Source organism: Antechinus flavipes, chromosome 4 (genome assembly GCF_016432865.1).
Source record: "Antechinus flavipes isolate AdamAnt ecotype Samford, QLD, Australia chromosome 4, AdamAnt_v2, whole genome shotgun sequence".
Lineage (NCBI taxonomy): Eukaryota > Metazoa > Chordata > Mammalia > Dasyuromorphia > Dasyuridae > Antechinus > Antechinus flavipes.
In genome coordinates this window covers 105,529,040-105,541,615 of record NC_067401.1, presented here as the reverse complement: position 1 = coordinate 105,541,615, position 12,576 = coordinate 105,529,040, and the positions used below count along the sequence as shown (strand labels likewise).

At 37.1% G+C, this 12,576-nt stretch overlaps 1 long non-coding RNA gene across 2 annotated transcripts in view; it reads left to right on the top strand.

The window, feature by feature from the left end:
* Positions 1–12,370, top strand: part of LOC127559723 (uncharacterized) — a 28,825-nt gene extending 16,455 nt beyond the window's left edge. For both annotated transcript variants that reach the window (XR_007953195.1, XR_007953196.1), the window contains exons 2-3: positions 8,382–8,402; positions 9,303–12,370. This is a non-coding gene — a long non-coding RNA (uncharacterized LOC127559723). The remainder of the gene's footprint in view (positions 1–8,381; positions 8,403–9,302) is intronic.
* Positions 12,371–12,576: the final 206 nt, after the last annotated feature.

Here is a 12,576-nt window from a genome sequence, read left to right as displayed (position 1 = left end):
ATAACTCTAAGGAATTGTGCATATGTGTGATCACTCACTTGTTTGACAGTAGTTAAGAGGAATGGCTTCAGAGAGTACAATTTAGCCTTAGTTGGAAGGAATTGCAGCTTTCACCTTCAATGTTACATATGAATTTTAACCTCAATAAATATCATTTGAATGGTAAGGGAAAACTTAACATGAAATCTAAAATTAAGGAGGAAAAAGGTCTCAGTATATCAATATAGCTACATATACATGTATACATTCGCAATTTCAGTTCACTGAGGTTTATGAAAGAAGTTACAATATTGCACTGTGAAGTTACAATAATCCCAAATTGCATTTATATGCATTACTAAATGAAGTCTAGAAGTAAAAAGACATGATTTTATAGAAAATTTGGCAGCACTTAAAAGTTCTGTTGGTACTTCCTGCAGCAGAAATTCATTCATTGGCTACCTTCCTTAAATCCACAGTAAGGTAGCATGTCACTACATTAATTATCCAAAGAGGGAATATACTATCTAATATGTTCACTAGATGGCAATATACTCAAGCCCACAAACTGAGAGGTCAAACCTGAGAGGGACTCTCAGCGATTCCCACACCAGGAAACTGCATGGCACTAATGGTTAGGCAAGTTTAAAACTCTTACTGGACTAGTTCTGAATAATTGAATATTATTCATATGAAAGCACATGTTTAAAACCATCCTTCAACACTACATTTGAATTTTCCTACCTCCCCAAATCCACAAGGTTTTGGCAATCAGCAAATGTGACAATTTTATAACTACTTGATTTATTTAATATAACAAAAATGCCAGGGACAAGGTTTCAGCCCTTCTACATGGGAGTTCTGACACCAGCCATATCCCAAAACCTCCTCCTGGCTGCCCTCCTAGTTTCTGCAGGGATTATCCCTAACCTTCCAAACCACCCAAGCTGTAGGGAATAAAACAAAGGAAAGTATTGCATGTAGGATCTACCTAGGGATCAGAATTGTAACTGTAAGCAAAAGAGAGCAGAAGAAGTACAGGGAGAGTGATCAGCCTTCCCCTTTTCTCATCGATATGAAAGGAGTCACAGCAGCTGCAGATCTCCCTACCCTGATTTGGTTAGTTGCTCTGGTCTCTGGTCTCCAGATCATATTGGGTCATTTTCACGGGCAGGGTTTGAGCCTGGCAGAGAAAGTGTCTGTAGAAGGCCACACCCATAGTTTTAGTCCAAAAGCTGTGGTTTTACCTCCTTTTGTCTAACTTGGCAAACAGGAAAACTCCTTCAACTGGCAAAGAAAGGAAGGCGATAAAATCAATACTGGATGCCAAAGTGCAGATCTAATTTCCTTCCTCCTACTATATGGCTTCCTATTCATTGTGAGCCTCTACTGGTGGGAATGCTGATATTTTCTAGTGAAGATTAAGTGCCTGACCTATAGCCACAATTAATAACTGTTAGAGGTGGGCTAAATTATAATTCCCTAAAATTTGAACACTGAACACTTCTTAGGGCAACCTAACTTAAAGGAGTTGAAATAAATGATCTTTTTATGAGGCAGCTGATGGTGTAACAGCTAGAGTCCTGAACCTGTAGTCAGAAAGACTTAAATTCAAATCTAGCTTTAGATATTTACTAGCTGTGTGACCCTGGTCAAGTCATTTAACCTCTGTCTCAATTTCCTTAAAGGAAATAATAATAATACAATACCTACCTTGGTGCTGGGGAAATTAATTGAAATAATATTTTTAAATTAAAATATTTTCCTTATGGCACAGTGTCTGGCACAAACTAGATTCTCTATAAATGCTTATTCCCTTCCTTTAATATTCCTTGCAGCTTTAAATCCTATAATCTTCTTGATTCTTAACTTGTTAATCCAAAGTATTATTTATCACTCCTAGTTTTGTGTCCTACATAAATAATGATTAGTCATTGATTTAAAAAAAAAAGCTTAACATTGAAGAAGATATGGTTAGAAATGGGGTAAATTCATACTTTAGTAGAGCTATTCGATCAGCTATAAATCCACCTCCACATAAGGCCCAGCTTACATCCCTTCATTAGGTCTTTGAGGACATCATGAGAAACTTGGTTATCGGCCTTTGGGAAGTGTCCCCCTGATTCCATGTGGATGAGGTTTTTTCTCATTCCACTGCATTGCTTCAATATGAATATATAGTTATTTTCCCCTCCCTTGAAATCTTTAAGAAGAGACTAAATAACTATTGGGAGATTTTAAGGAAACTATTTGTGAATGAATTGAATGATTTCAAGATCAATCTATCATTCAATAAGTGTTGGTTAAGCACCTACTATGTGCCAGTCATCATATTAAACACTAGAGATAGACAAATTTTAGAGTCCCTTGCTCTCAAGGATCTTTCATTCTGTCAACAAAGACAATGTGCATGTATCCATATAAAAAGACAAACAATAAATACAGGGTCATTTCAAGAGGGAGATATCAACAACTGGGGGCATCAGAAAAGGCATCATATAGAAGGGGAGATGAGCTTGAGGCAATCCCAGCTCTAAATCAATTATTCTATGACCTTTATCTATGACTACCTCTCTATGAACCAGAAAGTAGAATATCCTTCCCTACTAAGAATAATGTTCTGTCCCAGAGGAATCTGACTTCTAAAAGTGAGAAATCAGGCTTATCTGACTCTCTGGCTCATTACATTCTTATCCCAGAGTTCTGGGCAAAATCTCTGTAAGTTTAGATTTGGTTCATGTTTACAGGCTACCAAAATGTATAAACAGAGTCTCTTCTTAAAAAGTACTGGATATAAGGCAAGGAAATGAGAATAAAAAATTATTAAATGCCTCCTATGTGCTAAGTATTATCCTGAGCACTCTGTAGGTATTATCTCATTTGATCCTCTTCACAACTCTGGTATGTAGATGCTGTGTTTTTTTCCCATTTTACAGTTAAGAAAACTGAAACTAAGTGACTTGTCCAGGCTCATAAAGCCATTAGCATCTGAGATAGATTTGAATTCAAGTCTTCCTTGATTCCAGGCCCAACATTCTATCCATTTTACTCCCTAGTACTGCCTCAAGTGATTTTTTAAAATATTATCTTATCTGATATACAAAGCGGATCAGAAATAGGGCAATTATTCATTTCTTCCACTTCAAAAGAAATGTTGAAAACCAAAGATTGGTAATTATGAATTGACTAATATATAAAGCACAATATAATAACTAGCATTCCTGTGGTACTCTCCTGGGAAATGAATATTTAAAACATTAAAACACAAAACATTTCATAGGATTGTTGAATGAGCATATCATCTTTATTTTGGTTCTGACTTAAGGACCACATCTTCTGACAAGCCAGGGCATGGTTTAGGCTCATCCTTGTAAACTTGGTCATCTCCTTCAAGAAGCTTTTGAAAATGCCACCTCCTGCTGGGCAGCCAGCATCAGAACTCAGGAATTCTCAATCTCTCAAACTCGTAGAATTGTTCCTAAGTCAACCTGCTATGCATCTCAAGAGAGCTGTTCAATCACCTGTATCCAAAAGAGCAAAAAAGATAGGTGGGGCTTTAAAATCCAGTTTTAAATTCATAGTAGCTCATGTTCTTACTGCTGTGAATAGTATTGAGGAATTCTTTCAATCTCTTGGGAAACCTGTAACTGTCAGTATGCTTCCAATGACTATGGGTCAAATTTAGGAGGCTAAACTGAAAGTAAAGAGCTCGATTAGTAAAGTTAACAAATCTGCTGTCATTGATAGCAAAGTTAAATGCTTGGGGTACAGGTTCTGTTTTGATTACCTTTCAGGTCTGCTTTGAGTACACAGCCAATCAGCAGCATTTTAGTAGTCATTCTTTATTATTGTTCAGTTGTTTCAGTCATGTCCAACTCTTCCAGATCCCATTTGAGATTTTCTTGGTGCAACTCAGTCTCCCTTAAATCCAATTCATGGGTAATTAAAGACAGCACTATAAGATATATTGATCCTCTTCAAAACACAAACATCATCAATTGGAGAGTGGTTTGCCATTTCCTTCTCTAGCTCATTTTACAGATGAGGAAACTGAGACAAACTGGGGTTTAAGTGACAAAATTACATAGCCAGTAAGCATCTGAGGCTGGATTTGAACTGAGGAAGATGAATCTTCCTGACTTCAACCCCTGCACTCAATCCACTGGGCCATCTAGCTGTGCATTGTAGCAATTTAGGATGAAGTAAAGCATATGACAGGAGAGTGAGGAATAGAAAAGGAGTAGGAAAATAGTTAAGAAAAAAAAGAGGAATACTTGGAATGCAAGTGGTAGGATAAATTATTAAAATGAGAAAATATCCCCTGTTCAAGGTCAGGAAACATGAGAAGGCAACTAAACACTTTTAAAATTGTGAAACAATCCTTTTAGACATAACTACAGGGTCTCTTATCCAAAGACAGAAAGTAGTTGTTACAACTACGGATGAGACCATCTGCTTTACTGTGTCCTTGAGTAGAGAGTGGAAACTTTCTAATAATAGGTCACCAGGTGGCTAAGGGATTTCTACATTGTTATTCCATCACGAAGATGCAAAATAATTATGGTTCCTATTTTCCCCACACACAAAAGCCACCAGGGCAGAGGTGGGGACTTCCTTCAAAGAAGAACTGTTAGCATTCAATATCACATGTTCAGAAGAGAACAGGATTATAAGACATTTCTCCTTCTAAAATCCCTTGGATGAGAGATTCTTCCTGCTCAATCTATTCCCATTGTGGGATGGAGAATATATGGGGACATCCAGAAACCTCTGGTTATATATGTCCTTTTTATCAAGAGGCTAACCAAAAGGAACCAGGTTCTACAGGATGGCCACTGTTACATAGGTTTTTAGAGTTGGGAATAATTTTTGATATGTTTTCTAAATCCTTCATTTTAAAAATGAGGAAACCCAGACCTTAAGGAGGGGAAGTGACTTGCCCAAAATTATATAGGTAATTAGCAATAGAGCCAAAGGTTTAAACATGGGTTATTTAGCTCCACATATAGCAACTTTTCCACTATACTTTACATAAATTGTAAGTTTCACACAAAGTACTAAAAATTTGTCTTGTGTAAGTTCCTAATAGAATACCAGAGGCTAGGCCAAAATCTCCTGTCAAAATGAAAGTGAAAAAAAAAAGAAAGAAAGAAAATAAGAGTTGTGAGAGACTGTCTTGAGGCCTCCTCTTTAAAGTAAAGATGAAGAATGGCTTGCTGGGTGGGGACAGGGAGAGGGATATCTTTAGAAATGAACATTATATAAAAACAAAAGATGTCAATGCAAATTTTATGAATAAGATGGGAGAATTAATACTTGCATAACCTATTTGATAGGGTTATAAGGATCAGATAGATACTTTGTAAGAATAAAGTGCAATATAAATGCAAGCTATCTTTATAATTCTCCCATAGGGATTCCCACAGGGACTCTGTGTCCATTCTGATTGTGTCTGACCATTGTGCCTACTGAACCATTTATAGTCTGTCTGTTCTGTACTAGATTGTAGCTTTGCAAATCTGATTCCTCTTCTCAGTTTACTCCTAAGACTTATTGGTTGAAAACCCTGCCTTCCTGTCCTTCAGGGTAGCACTCAAAAGTTCATAATTTGCTTTTATTTTCCTTTCATTACTTCCAAGAGGTGGATCAACTTTTATTATCTAGTCTCTGCCTTAAGTTATTTCTGCTGCCTAACATGAAAATCACATATTCCTTGCCTACCCAAGTCTTTGGCTATCTGAGGAAGCCTAATGGACTCCCCAGAATATTGTTTTTAAATGCATAAAACAAAATATATAAGATATTAAAGGACATTGATATTGAAATTAAAATGAAGATTTTTTTTCCATCTGTGTTCAAACACAATCGAGATGTGTACACTGCCCCTTGGGAGTCTATAGACTCCAGCCTGCTAGTTGGTCAGCCTGCTTTGTCTCTCTCTATTCCAATTCATCTTCCACTCAGCTCTCAACCTGATCTTAAAGTAATTATATAACCACATCACTTCCCCATTCAACGAACCTCTCTGGCTCCCTTTTGCTTCTAGGATCAAAAATAAATTCTTTCCTTTGGTGATCAAAACCTTTCAGAATCTGGTCCCCTCCTACCTTTCCAGTCTTAGTCCTCATTAAAAAAAATTAATACTCATCAGCCTTGTATCACTGTACGTCTTGCCATTGCTCAGTAGGACACATCATCTTTGACTCAGGGCATTTTTCACTAGTTGTCCCTCTCATGTTTGGAATACTCTTCTCTACCTCCTGGCATCTTTCAAATCACAGCTAAAGTCCTATCTTCTACCAGAAGCCTTCTCCAATTCCCTTTAATGCTAGAATCCCCCCCCCCCCCGTTCATTATTTATAATTTATCCTTTATATATCTTGTTTGGACAAGATTATTTACAGGTTATCTCACCTATTAGATTGTAAATTCCTTGAGGGCAAGGACTATCTTTTGCCATTTTTTTTGTATCCTTAGCACTTAGCACTATGGTTAGCACACAATAGGTGTTTAATAAACATTTTTTGACTGTCTTACAACTGACTGATGAAAATTCTACTACCTTAAAAGGTAACCTACTCTATTTGGATAAATCCTTTAGGAAGTTTTTATTGATTTGTTGATCCTAACTTTGCCTTTTTGCAACTTTCACCCATTTCCCCCTGTAGGACAAAGCAAAGTAAATCTAATCCCTCTCCATATGATAGTGCCTTAAAAATATGAACACAGCTGTCATAGGATCATAGAATCACACAGAATCATAGATTAAGGAAAATGGAAAAGATTTTAGAAGAACAGGGGAATCCAGATCTACATGTAGTTCACTACTCTCTCAAGAGTGGCTTGAACCAGATTAAAATGTAATTGGGACATTTAACAAAACAAATAAAAATACAATAAAACACTGATATGTTAATGTTATTTTCTAAGTAAATATACAGCCAGCAATGACCCTTATGTAGGATTTAATGGCTTTTGTCTCTAGCTATTTGTCAACATTGATCTAGTTCAATTCCCTCACTTTGCAGATGAGGAAACGAAGCCCCTGAGAAGTTGTTATTTATACAGATAGTCAGTGACACAGGTTCAAACTCAGATTATCTGATAACAATATTTATATGGTATTTTAAAGTTTGCAAAACACTTTCATATTTTATTCCATTTGATTCTCACAACAACCTTATGAAGTTACCTTATGCTGTTATTGTTTCCATTTTTCAGATGTTATATACCCACTATATAGATATAGATCAATATAGACATAGAGATAGAGATAGATATGGATATAGATCCAGAGTTCACATAGTTAGTAAGTGCAGTCAAGTCTTGAAATAAATCAAAGAAAGTCATGAGTTGAAGAAAAAAGTGTCTTTAATTGAGACAACAGGGTAGGAATCTGCCACCATTGGGGATAGCCAATGCATTTTCCAATTCTAAAATTCATGAAAAAAGCTTCTTATATTTTCAGAATGAGAGGTGGAGGAGACATTATGGGATAGCAAGTAGGCCTGGTCATGAGACCCCAGCCACCCTCAGCAATCAGCGCAAGGAGAGCCACTTTATTTTGGTTGTTTCACCCTTCATGCTATGAATTCCAGTGGAAGGGGACAAAGACATCAAAGGCTTAGATTCAGCTTGAGCCAGATTCCTCTACAAGATAGGATTTCAAGATGGGACTTAAGATCTGACTCAGCCCAATCTAATCAATACTATCTTGCTGGGATTACTAACATTCTAACATTACTAGTGTCATTTGGAAGGTGGCAAGTATCATTATATTTGGTATTAACAATTTCTGTCCTTTTATTAACAATTATATAAACAATTTTCTCACAGTGCCTATGGGAGTAATCCAATTCAAGTCCCCTAAACTTGAGGTCAGCTTTCCACTCTATCTACCATACTAACAAGTGACCTGATCCAATACTTTTCCCACTGCTAAGTTGTTTATGATTCCTATAAATATTACCTAAAACAATCTTGTGGCAGACATGTTGGAAGACATGGGGATACTTTACTATTTAGGACACCCTTCTGAATCAGTAATGATTTGCAGTTAGAATAATTCTAAATTAAACAATTTTTCCCCTGGCAGACTAGTACCTAAATACAGACTACTGTTATTAATGGGGACTTTTTATCCTTCAACTCACTTTGCTCTCCTATGTGTATATCTTGTCTCTCTACTATACAGTGTCATAGCCTTTAGGGCAGGAGGAAACTGTCTTCTGTCCCTTTTATTTCCCGCCCCAAAATAAGACCACATTTCTTAGCACCTGATGTCCACAGTGAGCACTCAACAAAAACATTTCCTACAACTGCACTAAATTTTAACCCCTCCTGCCTGTAAGAAAACCCTTTTGGGGGTCTTACCTAATCTTCCTCTTTCTGCTCTCTTACAGCTCTATTCATTGGAAAGTTTGGTGAGTCGCATCTACCTTGTGTCTGCCTTCAGGCCTACATTCTGCCACTGTGTTTCAGCCCTGATCCCTCAGCAATCTAGTTATCTGTCTGAGAGGGAATCCCTTCATTCTCCAGAGCTTTTTGTGACATTATTTTTGTGATTGAAGGACTGTGAAAAGAATACACATTTTACATTAATCTAATGCCCCCTCATTTCAGAGCTGGAGCCAGCAGGGATTGTCCCTGTTCCACTACTTTTTGGCTTGCCCACTAATCCCTTCTGTGCTATCTGGGACCTAGAGGGAGAGGTCCAGAACAACTTCCTCTCTGGGACTTCGAGGGAGAGGTCCAGAACAACTTTCTCTCTGGGACGTAGCCGGAAAGGTCCAGAGCAACTTTCTTTCACCTCACCAAAGACTCTGGGCTTTATTCCACCCCACCACACACACACACACACACACACACACACACACACACACACACACACACACACACCTATCTTTTAATCTTCACTAGAAATTATGGGTCTAATACTCTAAGGTCCTGAGGCTTCCTTTCTCCCATTAAGGACCCTTTCCTGATATCCCTGAGCTTCACCTCTCCCCACTCCTACTCTGATCCTACCTTCTCCTCACTAAGAATTATTTTGATCCTTATTCTCCTTTCACTGAGAACCCTGACTCTCACTTCCCATCACTGAGCAGCATGTGAATATCATTTCCATCTCATCGAGCACCCTGGACCTTCCACCCTCTGAGATTGGAGGCTCACTATTGCACTAAGGATGCTAAATCTCAGATTAAGGGCCCTAAATTTCCCTTACTTCCAGTATAGACTTCTAGACCTTACTCTCCCTCTTCTTTCAGAAACCTGAGCTACAATACCTGTTATCTGCATATCTTTCTCTTTTTACATCTCAGATGTCATCACAAAGCCATCCTGTCTCTTCAACCTCCATGGACCACTTTCTTTTCTCATGAGAAAGTAAATCTGACTTGTGAGCATCTGGGTCTCATCGGATTAGGAAAAATTCAATGGTACAAACAGGGAAAGAAGCTTCATAAAACCTCTACAAACACCATTATAATCTGGGAAAGTGGACAGTACAGCTGTGGGAATGAGGATTCTGCCCACAGTGACCCTGTAACCATCACATTCTTGAAGGGTGAGAAAAGGACATTGTATCACTCCAGGGAGTCATGTCACATTTATCATTTAAAGATCCCAAGAGGATGTATTGGGGACTCAACTTTGGGGGTCTTCTTTTCCCTGGCATCCCATATTCTTTCTAGGAACTAGCAGAAGCCTGGTCTATATCTAGAATTTGAAGAAGAGATAAAATCTTGGGGAGATCAATGGAGACAGGTACTAGTGACTCAAGTGATGGAGATGCTTTTGGCAGTAATAACTGCCCATTTGTTCTAACCTTATAAGTGAAGTCAGAATCAGGAATGGAGAGAAAGGTAAGGAGGATTTTTAATGAGTTATGAAGAGTTTTTCTATGATTAAACTATTATAGAGATCCAATAAGAAACATCTACTATTGCAGAGTTCTATTTATAATCAGAGTTGTCTAGGAATACTAAAAAGTTAAGTGACTTGGCCAGAATCACACAGCCAGGATATGTCGTAAATGAAACGTAAGTCCACCTCAGCCCAATTCTGAGGGCACCTGACTATCCACAGGGCCAGGCTTCCTCTCAAATGAAAAATATTGAAAAAGAAAGAGGCAGAAAGGGAGGGAGGGAAAGGAAGGGAAAGAGGAGGAGGAATGAAGGGACAGAAAAAAAGGTCGAAAGGAGAAAGAGAGGGGAAAAAGGAAAAGACAAAGAAAAGGAATATGGGAAGAAGGAAAGTGTTATTCCATAGACCCTGGACCCTGGGCACTAAGTGAAGAACTCTCACTGAGAAGAAAGGATGTCTGTCACCTTGGGATTACTGAGGGACATGCCAAGGGACCAGTATGTAAGCCCTGGAGAGGGGAGACAGAAGGAAGAAGTATCATGAGTGGGGTTCTAAATGACTCAGAAAATCATATTATGATTGATGTAACATTGATGAATGACACTGAGATTATTCAAATAGTGAACAAATATTTACTGATGAAATTGTTTTTAAAACAACTTTTTATTGATATCCATTGTTTTTAAATTCCCTAAATTTCCCATTTGTGTCTTTTCCCCGAGAACCATCCCATGTGACAAAGATTTTCTATTAAAGAAAAGGAGGAAGAAAAAAAAAATAAAACTGTAAAATTCATCAACATATCAAAAAACAACCCACAAACCCTAACTATATTTAATGTCACAGATTGTGCATGCATGTACGCACACACACATACATCCTCTGCAAAGTAGTGATGAAAAATGTTTCCTCTTTTTTTTCAAATCAAGCTTGTTCTTTGCAATTTTATAACATTCATTTTCAGTTTTTTGCTGTTGTTCTTTTCATTTTCATTGTGATAGTAATGTATATCATTTTCTTGACTCCTTAATTATGCATCAGTTCATAAGTCTTTCCATGATTCTCTGTATCCATTCCATTTATCATTTCTTATAATATTCAATTACATTCATTTACCACAATTTTTTAGCCATTCCTCATTATGATAGGCATCTATCAATTGTAATATCATTCATTAAGTACATAGCATTTGAAATGTACTGTGCTAGATGTCAGGGAAAATATAAAAATAATTAATTCTATTTTATTTTATTTTCATTTCCAAATTCTCTTCCTCCCTTCTCCTCTCCTACCCACTGAAAAAACGGGAGGAAAGGAGGAGGGAGTAAATATCCTTGACAAATAATGTATAATCATGCAAAACAACTTCCCACATTAACCATAACCATGTCCAAAAAAGCAAAAAAGAAAATAGTTTCAATTTATATTCTAAGTACTTCAGTTCTTAAGATATCAAAAAAGCAAAACAAAAACCAAAAAAACCCTTCTAAATACTTTTTATTCTCTTAGTTCTAAGACACCACATCCTCCTGATTCTCTTTCTAACACCCTAAAATGTTCTTTATTTGTCCCTACTACTGGTTTCCTCCACCTTCTGACCCCTTTAGATGGATCTTTCCTAAATTTCTCTCCTTGATCCTTTCCTTTCTTTATCTCTAGATTATCTCATTTATAGCCCTAAGTTCATTATCATTGCTATGCAGACAACACACAAAACTGCACCTATTTTCCAAGTTTCAGATTTGTCTCTAACAATCTGATAGCTCCACCTAGATTTCCCACTGACATCTCAAACATGTCCAACGCAAATATTATTATCTATTCCAATCCTTCTCCCTCTGATTTCACTATTTCATTCATAACATAATCCATACAGTTTGAAATGTCAGCATTACTTTTTAACTCTTTCCTCTCCTTTACACCTGAATCTTTCGTCTTCAATATCTCATATCTGCCCCTATCTGTCTATTCCCATTGCCAATATCCTTGTATCAGTCCTTATTAATCAACCAACCAACAAGCATTTATTAAACACTTAATATATGCGAGGTACTAGAAGAAGTGTTTGGGATAAAAAGAGAAAGCACAAAATGGTAATACCATTCACACTATATCAATAACCATCTAGTTGGTCCTCCTATTTACATTGTCCCCCTCCCCACTCATATTTATCCTTCACACCCCTGCTAAACCTGTATTGGGCCTAGATTTTGTTATGCTGTTTTCTTAGCTCAAAAATTTTCAATGATTTCCTACTGCCTCCTGAGTAAAATTAAAACTCATTTGTCTCATTCCTGTCCTTCTACAATCCAGCACCATCCCTAGCTTTTCAGCCACATCTCATGTGAATCTCCTCCATTTCAATTAAAGTAAAATAACATTTAAAAAACAAAAACAAAAAATAAGAATGTATTGAGAGTCCATTATGTGCCAGACACTGCACTTAGTGCTAGAGATAGAGTGAAAAATAAAACAATATCTTCCCTCAAAGAGCTTACATTTTACTTTTAAAAGTAGGGTATACACAGATAACAACATGGACAATATATACTAAGGAAATGTATTATTTTGCAAGAACAACTTCTAACAATTTAGGAAAGGTCTCATATAGAAAGCACCATTTGATCTGAGCCTTGAATGGAACTAAGGAATTCCAGAGACAGAGGAAAAGGGGATTTATTTCAGGGATGAAAACTGCTGTTTCTCCTTTGTTCTTGGAGAGTACCAATG